Source organism: Solanum stenotomum, chromosome 8, assembly GCF_019186545.1.
Source record: "Solanum stenotomum isolate F172 chromosome 8, ASM1918654v1, whole genome shotgun sequence".
Lineage (NCBI taxonomy): Eukaryota > Viridiplantae > Streptophyta > Magnoliopsida > Solanales > Solanaceae > Solanum > Solanum stenotomum.
In genome coordinates this window covers 27,481,208-27,499,785 of record NC_064289.1, presented here as the reverse complement: position 1 = coordinate 27,499,785, position 18,578 = coordinate 27,481,208, and the positions used below count along the sequence as shown (strand labels likewise).

At 34.7% G+C, this 18,578-nt stretch overlaps 1 pseudogene; it reads left to right on the top strand.

Moving 5' to 3' along the window:
* Positions 1-5,820: 5,820 nt before the first annotated feature.
* LOC125873674 (uncharacterized) lies at positions 5,821-18,126 on the top strand (annotated as a pseudogene).
* Positions 18,127-18,578: the final 452 nt, after the last annotated feature.

Genomic DNA, 18,578 nt, shown 5'->3' with positions numbered 1-18,578 from the left:
CACCAAAAGATGGAACTCAAAGGGTCTACATATATCAGTGTGTATAATTTCAAGAAACTGAGTGCTCCTTGTGGCACCTTTCTTAATATGTTTGGTTTACTTTCCTTTAATGCAATCTAAACATATATCAAGATCAACAAAATTCAAATTCGATCGAATCTCATTTTTAACTAATCTTTTTAATCTTTCTTTGGATACATGACCCATACGCCCATGCCACAAATAAGCAGAACTTTCATTTAGTGATAGTGTCCTTCCTTTCTACAGAAACGACACACATCATCATTGAGTTCCTTATGAGCATCTTGTGGAACTTTAGCATGTGCTTTCTTCTTCTTAAATTTGTTGGCCTTCACTTTGAGTCCTTTACCAGCTCCTTGACCCATGAGGTTAATGAAATGACCTCTCTGTTTCTTAAGTCTTGACTCTTCTTGCGTAAGCATATTGAGCAATTCACTAATGCTCCACTTATCCTTAATAGTGTTATAGTTAATTTTAAATGGTTCATACTCAAGATGCAATGAGTTTAGAATAAATTGAACCAAGAAGGTGTTGTCTACTTTCATCCCCAAGGTTCGAAGTCTTGCTGCAATGTTAATCATCTCGATGATATGATTTTGCATACGACACGATCCATCAAACTTCATGGTCGTGATTTTAGCCATTAGTGTACTAGCGAGAGACTTATCAGTAGAACGAAAAGTTCTTCCATAAACTTCATGTATTCCATGACACTTTCTGTTTGTGGAATAGTACTCTTAATGTTGTTAGCAACAATCATTCACATGAACATAAGGCTCAATTTGTTAGAGCGCTCTCATGATTTATGAAAAGACTTCTCATCCTCACTGTTCTTATCAGTAATGGAAGTAAGTTTGTCATTCACAAGAGCCAAGTCAAGATCCAACACACCTAAGTGGAACTGGACTTGTTCATGCCATTCAGAGAAGTTCAATCCATTGAACATAATAACGGATGAAGCGTGTGAATGAAGAGGAACAACTGCAAAATAGATACATGCTTACAAATCAGAATATAATGTGAATTCAGTAAAACGACAAAAGTATATTGTAATTCATCTTTGAGTAGATACTACGACACACTATCATAATTTAAATGTCATTTTTATCTTTAATAGGTAATTAAATATTTTAACCAAACATATACGACATCTTTGGATATACAATATATGTTTGATTGAAAATATTAGTTTACCTCATAATGTTCACTATTCATAGAATGATTGATTCACCTTTGGGTAAATTCTTAAGTTCTAAGTATAGTGAAAGTCAATTTATCTATTTATTTTCAGTATCGGCATTTCATTAACTTTCATAGATAAATGACAATTTTATGAATGCATATTTTTCTTAATCATACTAGTTTGGCCACTTTGATGACTAACAAACTATATAAATACAAATGCATACATAATATCATAAAAAATTGTGCATGTGAATAATTTTATACATTTTAATTTGGCCACTTTGGTGACTAGCAAACTATAGAAGTATAATACATGCATCAAGTGATCATAAATATTATATGTGTAGACGTTAATTTCTCTAGTTACTTTGGTGACTAACAAATTATTTTGCACTAAGTACACACATATTATTTATTGCTTAGTATCACGATCATTTTAATTTATTGCACAATCTAAAACGGAAAAATAATTATTGTATTATGGAAAAACAATTTAAGCTTTTTAGAATTTGTGCATATTAAACTTTGCTAACAACTCTTTATTAACTTAAGAGTCCAAACACCTTAAATAGTCAAGCACAAAATTACGCTACTACAAAAGGATTCAACAATAAGTTTGAACATAATTTCTTGTAGCCAAATTTATGCCCTTTCTCTATTCTCTAAATTTGAATACTAGCCAATAGCAGTGAACATATTTGTATTCCTTTTGGTCAAAGTAACAAGAAAACTGGTCCACTACCGTGAGGATCCAATCAACCACCAATTTTCAATTTTCTTAATGTATTTATTTTCATTTATAAAAACTCAATTACAAAAGTTGGTCTATCATATGTATGATTTTTCTCATTAAGCTCCTCTTCTTTTCCATACCGACACAAAATATACAATGTTTTATGTTCATACGTGTAGTTCACATAATTCATACATACAACGCTACATAATTTCTGATGCGATTACATAATTTTTGACACATAAAATTTAATCAAGCGTTACACTTACGACGAATACATAATTTGTTTGAGAAGAAACAGTAGGTTATACCCGTAACAATTTTTTTCTACTTATTTTAATTAGTTGCAGAAGATATATGAAGATTATCCGTTCAAACAATCCAGGCTCTGATACCACATGTAAGAATTAAATACTTTAATACACATCGTGATCTTGAACACGATAATCTTACATAGAGATTGTTAGGGGCACATACCTGATGCAGAAGACATCATCACAGAGAGAAGCGGAAGCGTTAGTCGTAAATTGATTTCTACTTCCTTACCCTAGCATACGTTACCACAGCTGTTAGCGATCAATATAATGTAGAGAATATGTGGTGACCCTAATGGGTGGAGGGAGGACCAATTTATAGAGGTTAAGACTTAATCTAGTACGTCCATCAAGTAACCAATGTACGGATGAAATATATTTTTCATTAAATATTATTTATCTTATTACTTGGATCACAAGTAAACTTGGGCTATAAGTAAGAAATTGTTCTTACACAAAAAATAATAATGTAACAATTGTAGTAACTAACTATTTTCTCCGTTCATTTTTACTTATCACATTTGGAGTTGACATATCCATTAAGGAATATTGTGATTGACATGACCATTTTACCACACTATTCATATTCATTGATATTTAATATTAAATCTTGAAAAATGATTTGAAAATAAATAATTAATGTTAGGGGTAAAATATGAAGGAAATAGTAATTATTTTTTCTTGATATATTAAATGTGTCAAGTAAAAGTGAAAATGTGCTTTTGAAATAATAGTCGACAAGTAAAAATGATTTTTTTAATATAATAATCTTATCAAACTTAAGCTAGTGTTTGATAACAAATTTTGAACATTATCTTCAAATATTTATTTGAATTTGACCATAAAATTGATTATATTTTGAAAATTTTATCTACAAATATTTTTAAGTTTCTTTCCCTTCACAAACCTTTATATTCCAAATAAAATGCATATCCAATAGTAGTGACTAGTGACTAGAGAGCATGCATTTTTAGGAATGCATTTAATGAGGGGAAAGGGCAAACATAATTAGTTGGAGTCCATAATAGAGAATTATTTTGTTTTTCTTTTTTAAAAAATAAAATAAAAAAATGTTTAGGATAAGTTTTAAAATTTTAACTTAAAAATTATATTTTAGCCCAAAAAAAACAATTTGTTTGTAGATTGAAATTTTAGGTTTTTTTTTTGCCATTTCCTTTCTTTCTTTCAAAACTAGATAATTTTTGTGGCTAAATAAATTTTGCCAAAAAGCAATATCTATGGCATAACGGGTATAAAGTTATATTTGGACATGCATTATATTTATAAAAAATTTAAAGATTTGTGAATGGAAGGAAACTTGAAAATATTTGAAGATTAGTTTTTCAAAATCTAATTAAATTTCATGGTCAAACTGAAATAAAATTTAAAGATAAACACTCAAAATCGTATCCAAAGTCTGTCGTCAAAGCTTAATAAGATTAGATTGTGTTTGCTACAAATGAAAATGTTTTATTAAAAAATAAGTAAGTTTCTTCCAAAGTATTTGTGTGTAATCTAGCTAAACATTGTGATATAGAGATGGAGATTCGGAGGTGGGGAGGAGACAACATATTTGATATATCACTTATAAAATTTATCTTTCCTAATTTCATTCGAAAAGTCATTTAATCCTCATTCTAAAGAGTTTTTTCTTTTTTTACAATTGTGAATATTACCATTCAATAACAACAAAAACAATACAACCAATCAAATATTCAAAATTTTAATTTTCAAATTTCTACTTCAAAATCGAACGAAAATAAAAGAGACATAAAATGAAGGAGAGGGAGTAGTTTTCTTCTTTTTAATTTAATCACCTATTTATATAATTATACGTTGCAATATGATCCGAGTTTTATAGTTTAAAATATATGTTTTAGTTAGCCTCAATATATAATTATTAAGATTTGACTTGTTAAAGTAAAGTTTTGTAGGTTGGAAATTGTTTGCACAAACGATAGCCCTAAGATTCTCTAATTCATTTATAACTATCATTGTAAATTTTTGTAACTTTAATTGAATTTGTTGAAATTTATTTTCTAAGTGACTGAATTGTTTTAAAAATTTATAATCCGAAACCGTAGCTTAGCTAAGGATCCCAAAATTAGCTATATGTGCATTTCCCTATGTCAAATGATTGAACTAATTTGATGAATTATTCTTTCAATATAAAGAGCACTACAAATTGAAAATGAAATGAAAAGAAAGAAGGCTTCTTTATATAACATGCATTAATTTCTTTCAAGTCGTTTTCTTATTACTTTTTTTTTTCTATAATATGTCAAAACTATTTTAAAAGTTTAGTTGGTGAATTCAATGAGATATCTTTCATGTTTATATATTTATAAAAAATTTAATATATAATATCAGAAAAAGATCAGTTCATTTTAATTTAGAAATTTCGTAATTAATCGTAATTCCTAAGTGTCTATTTTGAATTTCGACTCGTTATATAATAATTTAATTTTTTTAATTAAGAATGAAAAGATAGTTTCAAAATTAAGAAAAAGTAACAAATGTTAATTATTGAGTAGATGTAACAATATTCAGATTAATACTAATAACACTAGTTTTAAAATCCTCAAATTTTATTATTTATACAAAAAAAAAAAAAAATCCTATTTTCTCTATCCTACGCCCCTCCCTCCTCCCCCAAACACCCTTCTGCCACTTGCCATTGCCAATGCCATCCCCTCCTCTTTTGCTCCTGTCACCACCTTCCATCATCACCACTTCCTCCTCTTCTTCCTTCTTCACCATCACCATAACCACATCCTTCTTATCCACCGCTGCAACTACAACAACCATCACCTTCTTTGTTACCATCAATATCTCCTTTGCCGTCATAACTAATCTCTCCTTTATCTCACTTGTTGAAATTGTTGCATATGATATTTGCTACAACAATTTTAGCATTCAAGTCTAGGAGTGGACATTTGATTCTTCGAATTTATCAACTTCGTTCGATCTTTCGATTTTAGAAAATAGACAAGTGTGCACTGCACCTATACCAAATCAAACTAATTCAGTTTTTCTACTTTAATTTAGTTTGTTATTTTTAAATCAATTTTTCGATTCGAATGAAAAATAAAATGAGTACAAAAGCAGCGCGACTCAGCCCAGTACGTTCCTTTAAATCTAAAACCCACCTGACTTTTCATATTCCTCAACTTATGACTATCATCACTTCGCATTTTTCATCTACCATGATATACTTCTGTAATGACGTTAATGGAGGAGAACGCCTATCAATTTACAACCCCGACGTTTTTCTACTTCCAGCTTTGGGAGAGGTAACAAATATATCATATCTCTGATGGGTTGTAGGACTACGCCGCAGTTGTAGAAATTGGGAATCTTGTATACTTCTTCAATGTTTCTCTAGCTGTTATTATATTTTTTTTTCTTCTATTTTGGTTTCAATTTGTATCTTTTGAGGAAACTTGCTATTCCCTCATGCGGGTTCATACCATTGGACTGCTTTGAGATTTATTTTGTGTGATTTTCTAGATGAACAGTCAATAGAACAGGAAGCTCAAAGAAAAGTAGGATGGCTCTTAAAATTAATTTTTGCTGGGACTGCTACAGTTATTGGGTATCAAATTTTCCATTCTCATTTCTATGGTTACATGAATCAATTACACCATATTCAATTTCCTGCCTTGTCTCATTTGTCTTTGGCATATTAATGTATGATTTAAATAGGAGACAATCTGACGCAGCAGTCTGTCTCACTTCTACAAGTCAAGGATCCCTTATTTAAGAGAATGGGTGCGTCCAGATTAGCTCGTTTTGCTATAGATGGTAAGCTTGGGTCACAGTACTTAGAAATTGAGAAGTTATGTGTATGTAATTCTTTAATAGGTTCTAGTATATGTTGGCAATTAGGTATACAATATCAGGAATTTGATGTTAGTAGTAATAGGTGTAGATATGTCTTTGATTTAAGAGCAGTAAGGAGCTATCACTTAATATTTATGGATGGTGGAAAGATATAGCAGCAAAGAAAAACTATAGTTGGTATCTGAAAGCCAAAATAATAATTCTGTGAGTTATGAATTCAGTGAACCTAGGTTGATCATCCTTTTTGTTGTTGTTAGGAGCTCATTTGAATTTGACTGATATCGTGAAACTCCTCTGCATCCTCTTTGATATTAATAATCTACACCTTGGACAACTTTGTGGAGCGGAGTAGTCTCTTGCATCTAGATGTTTTCCCCATCCTTCATGATTCATTGACTGTATAACCTTCCTTTGAAACTTAAAGCTAATGGAACTCTCTACTGGTTAATTGTATGAATTAGGAAATTTGTTTCATTGTCCCATTATAAGATGAGACTACTATAGTACCTTAGATTTTAGTATCCTAGTCAACTTGTATTTTATTGTTGTTCCTTTTCCTAGTACTATGACTAGGCAGATGTATTTCTTAAATAGCATTTTTCTAGTCTTTAAGTATCTAAAACATATGATATCTTGTAACCAACTAGCGACTATATAGTTTACAGTTTTTGCTCGAAGTGCAAAGTCTGTAGTCGAAATATATTCAACAGCTATTTGAACAGATCATGAAATTTTATTAGATTCTTATTAGGGAATCTTTTATCCCTGTGCTTTTTTGCTTCCTAGACGAGAAAAGGATGAAAATAGTTGAGATTGGTGGAGCTCAACAGCTTTTGAACATGTTAGAGTCTGCCAGAGATGATCGCACGAGGAAGGAATCCTTGAAGGCTCTTTTTGCTATTTCAAAATCAGGTCAGGACTCAAATTTATCTACAATTTGCGTAATGTTGTACTCATGGATGCTCAAGCCAGTATTTTGTTGGATATGGGAATAAACTAGCATATGTAAGAATCCTCAAGCCACTATTTTGAAAAGTTTAAGAATAAGTCAGGACTTTGTTGGACGTTTATCCAAACTTCCTATTTACAATAATAATACACGCAAGTCATTGATCTGTCTATTTTCTTCTCTCTTTGCAAATCCAATAAATAGAAAAGTGAGCTTTATATCATTATAAAATTGTTACCACTGTTATTTATACCACCAGTTATCTGTTAGCTTGGTGCCCCAAAGTGGATATTTTTAGCTACTTTGATGAAAACATTTGCCTCTTTTCCCAGGGCAGTCATCTGCAAACCCAGGCAAAAGCCGACAGATATTGTGGCAAATACATTCTTTATCTTTGAACATAAACTTGGTTCTCCATCTTTATTAAGTGAAGTTGATGACCAGTTATGGTTACAACTCATTGGTCACCAGGTCTTAGTCCATGGAGGAAGTAATTGAGTGATCCTTTTATGTCACCAGATACAATCTATTTTTTTGTCATTTATTCAGATTAGGTAAAGATTTTATCTGGACTTGAGAAGAATCTTTTTTTTTTCCTTTCGTATACAAAAGACAGACAAAAAGTAGAGAATTTTACCCAAAAATATGTTACTCTACAAAAGCACGAAATAATCTATGTTATCTGAACTTTGTACGTGCTCCTAAAATTAAATAAGAACAATATGCTTGCTCTCATCTATACAGAAGTGCTCGGCATACCTGAAAAAGCTCTCCTATTTGTCTCCCTTCAAATGAACCACATTGGCGCTAAAGGAGCTGTACCTCATGCTCTAGTTCATCTTTTATAAATCTAGCTATTCAACATGTACTTCACTGTGGCTGGCATCACCCACTCTATGCTAACTACATCAAGCACCTTCAACCATACTTGACTTACAGTTTAACAATTTCACAGTATGTGGTCTATATTCTGTCCCAATCTCTCGCACATGAAGCACCAGTTGATATAAGTTATCTCCTTCTTCCTCAAATTGTTTGATGAGAATTACCTCTCTCGCTACCGGCCAAATAGAGAAGGATATCTTCTATGGTGCTATAGAGACCTAATTTATAAGCATGAAAACTCAATTTTTCTCTCTGCAAAACAAGCTCCTTTCCTCCTTTTGGGCCAGAACCAGAACTTCCTGTTCCGCTACAATGTTTATGTATAGTAGGGTCATCAAAATTTGGAACTAGCTCATCTTCTGTCTGGTATATTTCTCCCGAACCTTAAATCCCATATCACTCTACCACCTTTTAGTTGTAACAGTTATGCTACTTCTTCCATTTGTGAGCAGGAGATCTGAATATGGTGGAAAGCATAGTCTTTAGGTTCTCATCGCGTGCTCCAAAAAACTTTAAAACTTATTCTTCCCTCTTAACCCACTTTGAATCCACTTTGCCTTCTGTTCCTATACCTAAAGACTGTTAGCGAAGCGTTCATCCAGGGTGGATAGAGGCAGTGATAGAAGAAATGAATGCTATGGAGGCTAATAACACTTGTGCATTGGTTTAGTTACATGAGGGTAAAGCCATGGTTGGATGTCGTTGGGTCTATACAGTCAAGTAGCTCTTTATGTTATGATTGACTGAAGGCTCAGCTTGTTGCCAAAAGATATACACAGATTTATGACCTTGATTATGGTGAAACATTCTCTCCGGTTACCAAAATTGCGTCTTTTTAACTATTCATCTCCTTAGCAGCAATACATCATTGGACACTTCATCAATTGGATATCAGAAATTTCTTTTTGCATGGAGAGCTATTCGAGGAGGTATATATGGAGCAACCATCAGAATTTGTTAATCAGGAGGAGTCATACATGGTATGTCATCTGAAGCAATCACCTTATGGATTAACACAATCTACAAGAGCATGGTTTGGTAGATTCAGTTTGGTGATTTTACGATTTGGAATGACTCATAGTGCAGCAGATCTTTCTGTTTTTTATCGTCATGATTTTATAGATAAATGTATGATAATCTAGTAGTCTATGTTGATGACATCGTCATAACATGTAATGATCAGGACTGAATTCAGAACTAAAGCAACATATGTCTGATGACTGACATTGTTCAGACGAAGGATTTGGGAAACTTAAAAGTACTTCTTTGGGATTGAAGTTGCACAATCCACCACCGGCATTGCAATTGTTCCAAGAAAGTATGATTTGGATACATTAGAGAAGACGGTCATGACAGATTGTAAACTTGTTGATGATATGGATCAAAATGTCAAACTTGTTCCTGGACAGGGGGAGCTGTTGGAAGATTATAGCAAATATCGCAGATTGGTTGGCAAGTTGAATTATATCACAATCATATGGCCAGATATTTTATTTGCAGTAACCATCGTCCATCAGTTTCCAAACTCTGTGTAAAAGCATTGGAACAAATACATAAAAGGAGCTCCAGGACAAGTTTGTTATATGAAGATAAGGGTCACTTTGACATTGTTGGGTATTCTGATGCAGACTTGCCAAGTTCTCCATCAGATAGACATTCCACTTTTAGATATTGTCTCATGATTGGAGGGAACTTGCTCTCTTGGAAAAGTAAGAAGCAAGATGTTGTTGCCAGATCTAGTGCTGAAGTAGAATATTGAGCTACGACTCTTGCTACTTGTGAGTTTATCTGGTTGAAACAACTTCAAGATATTTTTTTAGAAGGGAAAATGGGGAAGGGCACTTCAAATTAAGATGTTCAGATGTCAAACAAATGAAACTAATATGTGACAATCAAGCTACTCTTCACATTTCTAACAAATGCTATTTTTCATGAGAGGACATAACATATAGAGGTGACATGCCATTCCATTAGACAAAAGATCGAGTTTGGATGCTTAGCCACCATCTTTGTTAACTTGAATGATCAATTAGAAGATGTTTTCACTAAATCCCTCTGAGGACGTTGAATACATTTCTAACAAGCTTGGAGCTTATGATATGTACACTTCAGCTTGAGGAGGAGTGTTGAAATATTATATGATTTTCAGTAATTAGGATTGATTTGATTAGGATTCTGATCGTGTAGTTATACACTTAACAAAGATTTACATACTGTAATTACTATAAACCCCAACCAAGCTTGAGGGGAATAACCAAGCTTCTCATTTCTTCTATATCCCTTCTCTTTCTCTTAGAATAACAAAAGGTGTTCATGGTCTTCACGTTTACGACAATCCAGCAACATCTGGAAATGGCCTGACTTTTTTTTTTTTTAAAAATTAAAATTACCTAGTATAGCTGGGTTGTGTTGTATTTATGAGATACAAAAAAAGGAGGGGGGGCTAAAGCCTTACCTCCATTACAACACCATGGTGAGCTAGTCATCTCAAGAAGAAGATCATAATCTCACATAGGAGGATATAAATCTTCTGGCAGATTCATATACATACGAATCAATTAACAAAAAATTAGCCTTATCAAATTTTGTTCTAATACAAGGCATTTGACACTAGTCCAAAAAGTATGCACCTTTAGCCATTTCAGGAAGTTGCCTAAAAGATGTTAGAATCATCATTTGGTTCAGCCTAGCAGCCCTTTTCCCTAAAAAGTCCACAACTTGATTGCTTTCTCTAAAACAGTGAGTCACTTGGGCATTCGATTGATCCACTATCTCAATGATATTGTCGATGATTTGCCTAAGTTTGAAGTTGTTTCTGCCCTTGTTGTTCACCATATTTACAATGATCATGGAGTCTAGCTCCAGAGTGAAATTAGTTAAGCCTTGTTGGCTACACCATTCCCCGCCAAATTCAGCTGACAATGCTTCTGCCATGTTGTTGCTGGTACATGCCTCAAGAATTGAAAAGGTCATCACCATCTCTCTGTAGTCCGTTGCTATTCCTCCAATTCCAGTGCTTCCTATATCCAATATAAAACTTCCATCAATGTTGACTTTAAAAAGATTTTCGTTTTTTATTTTTGTTTATAGATTTCTTATTATTATTATTATATAAATAATATTAAGCACGCGGCCCTTTCGCGACTCCATTTGACTTGAGTCAAATTTTGTATTGGTTTTGATCCTTTCTGCAATATCACTAAAATCAGTCCACAATGTAACAATATTAGGGGGGGGGGGGGGNGGGGGGGGGGATAAGTTAGAAACAATGTTCCTAATACACCATATCCCTAGGAACACCGTTGTAGTATTATGCAATTTTCTTTGTGTTCCATATCGACATGCACATCTTTGCTTCCACAATTCGTACCATATGAAAATGGATGTGATGTGTAAGATCCATTGGTGGACTTTGTTCTTGGGTTTTATTTCCCACCACTTCCTGAAGACACTTATAACAGGCTCATTGTTGTGAGAAGTGGCATATCCAGAATTTTCATTAAGGGGTGTCAATGATTGTAGTAAAAAATTTTATAACAAGGCGAGTAGGGCTTGAACCTACAACCTCATGGAATTTTTGCAACCCCTAAACTAGTAGACTAAACCTTCAACTTGTTTTAAAAGGTGTCAATACTTATATATATATATATATATATATATATTAAACCAAAATTTGACCTCTATATATAATGTAATTTTCCGACGAAGGGGACCAAGGGTGGGTCTCCCCCCTGGTTGTGAGTGATCCCAAGAGGATTTCCAATAGCGTTCTATAGAAAAAAGGCTACTTCACTAGCAACAAATACATGTTGTAGCGTTTCTGGTTGTGAGATCCTGCAACAAAAACAAGTTAAATTTCTGTTTATTCCAAATCTATGTAAAGTGTCTTGAAAGGGCAGATTTTTTTTTAATAATTCTCCAAGTCAAAAGGAAACTTTGAAAGGGACTTTAGAGTGTCAAATCTTGTTCATGAACTCATGCTTAGGTTTGTGGGTTCTAAAAAGTTCCCAGGCAGCCTTGTTAGTAAAGAAACCATTGTCGGTAGTATTCCACATCGGGTAGTTATTATCATCATTGTTGCCTAAATGGTCTGACTCTAATCTGAGAAGTGTGATTTGAATCATGTCACATCATCTCCTCCCACGAAGTGAATAACAAGAATCTAATGAAACTTAACTTTGACGCATTGTTGGTCCATGCCTACTGTGCACCTGTTAAAGGAAGATTAATAATTAACTGGTAATCTGTATCTATCAGCACTGAAGATCCTCCATTTCTACCGAGAAGGATTGCACTCCATGCATCCAACCGTCTTCTTTGTTTTATCTTATAGCATTAAAATAACCCCAGTCGTCCACAGTATTTACCGTTACTAAAATATTTCATCCTCAAATTCCTCAGTCACCATCCCATGCAACCCCCCACCCCCGAAAATCCATTCTGTGGTGCTTCCTAACTTTATAGATTTTGCTTTGATGGAGAATTGAGACCCTTCATGCATTCTTTCATTTCCAGCTTTATGTCATCCTATAGTAACATACTTTCATGACATTTTCCTTAGTTGGGATGGTTCTATTGCTCAGTCAGTCCCCCTACAAGGATCTTACTATCGTATCAGTGACCTTTATCTTCATATCTTGAAGGCAGATCGGCCATGCACCCATTCTCTCACTTTTACATGGCCTATATGGGTCATTTGTCTTCCTTGCATACTACAAAATTATTAATTTCCATAAACAATGCTCTTTGCTTTCTTTCTTCACCTCCTCCTTATCCCCCCCCTTCCTCCCTCCTTGGCCATTAAGTTCGCAGACCCTAATTTCCTCTCCACTCCCATATCCCTTGTTTATCTCCCTTCTATTCTTCTCAACGTCCCCAAAAATTGTCCAGCACCCTCTTCTCATTTCCCTCATTAGAGACCTTTATGAACTCCCCAAAGTCGAGATTTTGTTTGTACCCACTCCGCTTCTTCTTCTTCTTCTTCTTCTTCCTCTATGAATGGCTAGCTCCCTTTTACTGTTTCCTTTTCCATGATACTCCCTTTACTTTACCCTTACTTTTGGCACAATAATCTTCTTTTTGTTTGCCTGCGGTAAATCCCAACAGCCTAGACACCTACTTCCCCGGCAACAAATCCCCTCGCTTACCCACACCCACTCCCTTTCTCTGTCCTTGTATAGTAATATGAAATCACAGGAATCCTTGTTACTGTAGTTCGATGTTCTATCAAGATTGAGAAAAGGAGACCTCGTCAAAATCAGCCTTCCGACAATCTTGCAAATTAAACCCTTGAGGATTCCCCCTTGATTCTGCCAACCCAGCCTCCTCCCTCCTTCCGAGGCCTGCAGGTCATTTTTCGTTCCGTGGATGCATTTTTCTGGGAAGTGTTGTTTTGGTGTTATTTGGACATATCTCTCTAACTGAACATTGTTAGTCTATCAGGGAAACCAAATATCACAAAGAGTTCTTCACATTTATGAGAATTTGAACTTCATTTCTGCGGTGTTTTACATCAATCATTAATTTCTGAAACACGATATCAATATCCTTTCTTCTACTGCTCAACTTCTTTTGCATTCCTTGAAGCCAAATACAATATATTGTGCATGCATGAGTTCATTCATGAGCCATGCTTCATTACTATTTATTGACCTTTTTGTGTGCAGAAAATCCTAGTCTTTTCTATGTGATTGTCCATCTTCTCAAGAAGAACTTTAATAGATACCAAGAAGCTGCATTGAGAAGTGTTGATTAATTGTTTCATCTTGGTAATTATTTAAAGAGAAGTACATGAGTTTTATCGGCTTATCACTCCATTTTTCTCTCTTTTCGGTATAACTTTATACTCACTCTGTTTCAATGGTTTGTCTTACTTTCTTTTTGTCTTTTGTCTCTTTAAAAAAGAAGTGATAGTTTCAAATATATTCAATAAAGTGATTAGCTTACAACAAATATAGCCATGTTTTTGTTTACATAAAAAATAGCCAAAAGTCATAGAAAATATACACTGGCTATACACTATAGCTTACCAAAAGTCATAGAAAGTATACATTGATTATATAATATAGCTTACTTAGACATGAGTTATACACTGACTATATATTATGATACATTCAAAAACTGAATATAGCTTAACTATACATGAAGTATAGTATACACTGATTATACATGAGCTATACACTGACTATACATTATGATACACTCAAAAAGCTGAATATAGCTTAACTATACATGAAGTATACACTGATTATACATGAAGTATACTCTGACTATTCAATCTCGATCAACTCAAAATCATCTCTAAAAGAGTCCCAAATTTTAGATATAAAATCCTCTCGATGTTTTGAGTCTTTTGATATATAATTTGCTCGAAACGATTCATGTTTTTGGTATGTTGAATTTTAAAGAAGAAGAAGACGACGAAGAAGGATGAAGTAGCAATAACAACAGCAGAAGAAGAAGGAGGAGGAGGAGGATGCACCGGGCTTGCCTAGTGCGGGTTACCTCTCCTATGTGGTTTGCGAGCTATTGCATAGGAGCGGGGGTTTTACCCTGTGCGCACCCAAAGGGTAGCGGCTGCGGGTTTCCCTTGTCATCAAAAAAAAAGGAGGAGGAGGAGGACGATGAAAGCAAAAGAAGAAGACGAAGGTCGAAGAAGAAACTGACCATTTTTTAGTAATTAAGTTTACCGAATAGTCTTTTCACGTAATATTTCCAAAAAAAAATGTCTCTTTCTTATTTGACAACTCTTTAATTTCAACATTTCACATGACATGCTTAAGAGTTAAGACCACAGGATTAAAAAACATTTTGGTACAGTATTAGTATCTTTAGTGTAAAACCACAAGATTCAAAAGTCTTTTTTACTTTCATAAACTCCGTGTTCAATCAAACTAGGACAAATAAATTGAAATAGAGGGATTGTAACACTGAGTGAAGAATACATCTAGACAACTTCCTTATTATATCACACCATCAATCTGGTGCTATTTTCGTGAATCTAGACATAGAACTTTAATTGAAAAAAATCATTTAGTTGTCAGAGAATGTTACCCTACTTCACATTGTAAAGAAATGTTAATGAGAGGATGTTAGAATGTATGTGTCCACCAGTGATCACTGGACCAGGTCCACAAACAGAATAATAGTGCGGAAAATAAATAGCTCAAATTAGATCAGGCACAAGGATTTTACGTGAAACCCCCTTGCTCAAGGGATGTGAAAGCCACGACCTGTACGCACAAGATTTCAACCCAAACTCCATTTCACTCAAACGGAGCAAAGTTTCAGATTACAAACTCTTGCAACCTAGGAATTAAAACTCTTTAATCTCTTCCCCCTTACTTTAGCAACTCTACTACAAAGGAAACTAAGCAATAACTCTATTGCCCACTAAATCAACCAACTCTAGTTGATCTAGACTTTAAGAACCCAACAAGGCTAACTCTAGCCACCAACTTAGATCTTGAAGATAAGAGCTAAACAAGCAACAACTATGTTGCTCCCCCACATCAACTAACTCTAGTTGACACTCCTAGGCAACTCTACCCAAGAGAACATCAAAACAATGATGTAAAGGGGTTTGACTAAAAGAAAGATGATTTGACTAACTAACTCTAGTTAATACGACTCAAACTAAAAACTTAGACAAGCAACCGATTTACTATCCTTTATAACTTATGAGTAGATTTACAATATAAGAACATAAGACACAAAGCTCAAAATACAACAAAGATGCTTTAGCACTCCATCAGGTCCCTTGTTGACTATGAGCAGTGTTCTTCCTTGAAGATGGTTTTTTCTTTGTAAGCTTATGAATTTTCAGAATTCAAAACTTTGTTTGCCAAATCTTAAGTTGTGTCTTTGGAGAAGAGACTATATTCAAATGGACACAAACCCTTCGGACAAGGCCATTGGCTGAGAGCCATTCTGAAAAGTTGTGCACCAACCATGGCAGTTGTGACAGTTTTTAGACAGCTGTCTTTTGTCTTTTCGTGTGCGTAGTCTTTCCTCAACCAGGTTCTCTTGTTAGATCCGAAAGTTTGTTAAATCATCAAAACTTCAAATCAACTTAAAATAACAGAGGAGTCTGCTTACTGGTTGAACCTCTTGGTAGTTCTTCTACCTATTGGCACCCCAGAATTTTGTGATTGAACATTTCTGGGCATTTCCACAACGATACATGCTTCTGTGCTATAGACTAACTGTATGCTCGACGTTTCCTTGGAAAAATTCGCCCTAAATGCCTTTTAATTATACCACCAAACTGTTAAGCACAAAGTTAATGTACAAAAAGAAGTAGCTGGACTAGAAATCTTCTATAATTTTGTGGACTTGGTTTTATCAGTGAAGCTGTTTGGATTAGACAAATTTGGATTTACTTTTGTCAGAGAAACCTCAGATACTACTAGTATTAGTTACATAGTGTCTGTTACTACCCTGTATTTGTTATGATGCATAGTAATTAACATTTCACGTCTTCTGAGAAAAAAAGTCACTTTAATTGCATGGTTTGCTAGTAGAAGCCCGGCCAACACCCTTCGGGGTGGCCCAGTGGTTTGGGCTTGGGACTTCCATGTTGGAGGTCTCAAGTTCGAAACCCCTTGCCAGCGAAAGCAAGGGGTTTGCCTTCTGGGTCGAGCTCGTCGCACCAGGCTTGCCTAGTGCGGGTTACCTCTCTTATGTGGTTTGCGAGCTATTGCATAGGAGCGGGGGTTTTACCCTGTGCGCACCCAAAGGGTAGCGGCTGCGGGTTTCCCTTGTCATCAAAAAAAAAAAAAAAAAAAAGCCCGGCCAACCTTGGCGCTAGTACTTGAGAAATCAACCCAGGCCCCAGGCTAAAGAATTCTCAGCTTAAACAAGAAATTCTCTGGTGCTTGTGGCTTGTTACATGCGTATTTAAGGCATATGCAAGCTGTACAACTTGAGTCAATTTTGTGTAGTGTTTAACTTTAGATGTATGAAGACTTCTTATTTTATTTGTGTGGCCCTTGCTTCCTTATCTTTTTTTGGCTGATGAACTAATCGGAGATTAAGATCAATTGCCTGATGATACTATATATATGTTGCTAGGCCTGATGTTTGGTTAGGTTCAAATTGACACCTTCCATTAGTGTCAGATGTTATTGAACCTTGCTGAGGCACTTGTTATCTGTGATTTCAATGGATGTAGTGTCTAGTGCTCATTCTTATACTGCAGATGAGGCTGCTGAGGTATTACATCAAGCTGGGGCTATATCAATCCTCAATTCCACTCTCGAGTCTGCTGAGGATGCTGAAGTTGGGAAATAAATACAAGTCAAATTTGCTGATTAGATTTCAAAATTTATCATATGCTGTAAGGTCTTGAGATAACTATTATCAGGTCTGAGATTCTTGTCACTTTCTTAGAGAAATTGTCCATAACGTCTTTACATAGATGTTTTCTTAGATTGCAGACCTTATAGAAATCTTCTTCTAAGAAAGTTGACAGAATTCTTACATGGTTGTTACATGTAAATTATGTTACATTTCCACTAGAAAGCCATAGTTATGCTAAGTGAAAGGTCTCTTGTTTAATGGGATCTTAAACATTGCCAGCGAGTGAGTTAATCTATATTGTTGTAAATTCATTAAGGGGCATCAGAATGGAAAAACAATCTGGATGCCCCATGCAAAGTTGCCATTGGCACACAAGATCCTGTTGTTTTTCCTATTAATCTTGAAGTTAAGGTCATTTGGATTTCTTACTTCATAAAAGGATTGGTAAATTTTGATTTGTATTTAAGTTTTAATCCAGCCCTTGACCTGAATTTAGGGCAACCATCTGTCACAATCAATCTATTTTAGAAGATGCACTTGGCAAGACCACAGTTCTCCTTTCTCTTTAATGCCATTGTGCACTAGATAGTTTTAGCAAAATATGTGTGATCTTGAACTAAGCTAGATTTAAATGGCAAGAATTGCATATGACTAGACACGAAACAAATGGGGGCCATTAGATTTGCATTTATACGTCTGGACAAGTATCAACAGGACCTATGTGTTTTGGATTCTTTGTTCGATCCATGGTCCAGCAATGCAAATGAGTATTGTCTATAGCCATCTTATCTGGTGCTTGATCAATTTGTTCCTTGAGAAAATATGGCAAGATGTCGTAGGAAGTGGGGAACATACATATTCCTAATGTCTTGTGAAATAGTGACTCATATTCATTTCTATTTGCAGGATCTTATAATGACCCAAATATTCCTTCAAGCGGTGATCAATGTTGTGTGAAACAAAAAACCTTAAAAGTGTAAGAAAAACCACACACACATTTGTCCACAGGAGGAAGCAATGGTCCTTACACTACAGCCTGTGCTATCCAAGATTGGGTAGGAGAGACTCCCATGGTTCCTGTGAAGCCTTACAATACTATCTCAGATAAGTATTCTGTTACAAGTGTACAAACTATCAAAGCTGTACAGAGTTGTGTGGCTTATAGAAGATTATATTAGAGTATAAGAGATTTTACTGGGAGAATGTATGTATTAAGAGGCTTATAGGTACACCTGTGCAAGCGCGCGTTATACTTTTTCTGAAATATTGAATGTTGAGGAAAGGTTGTTAATAAGTTCAAAGACAGTGTTTTGTCATTTGGTTGAAACAAGGACCCTACCATTCCCGT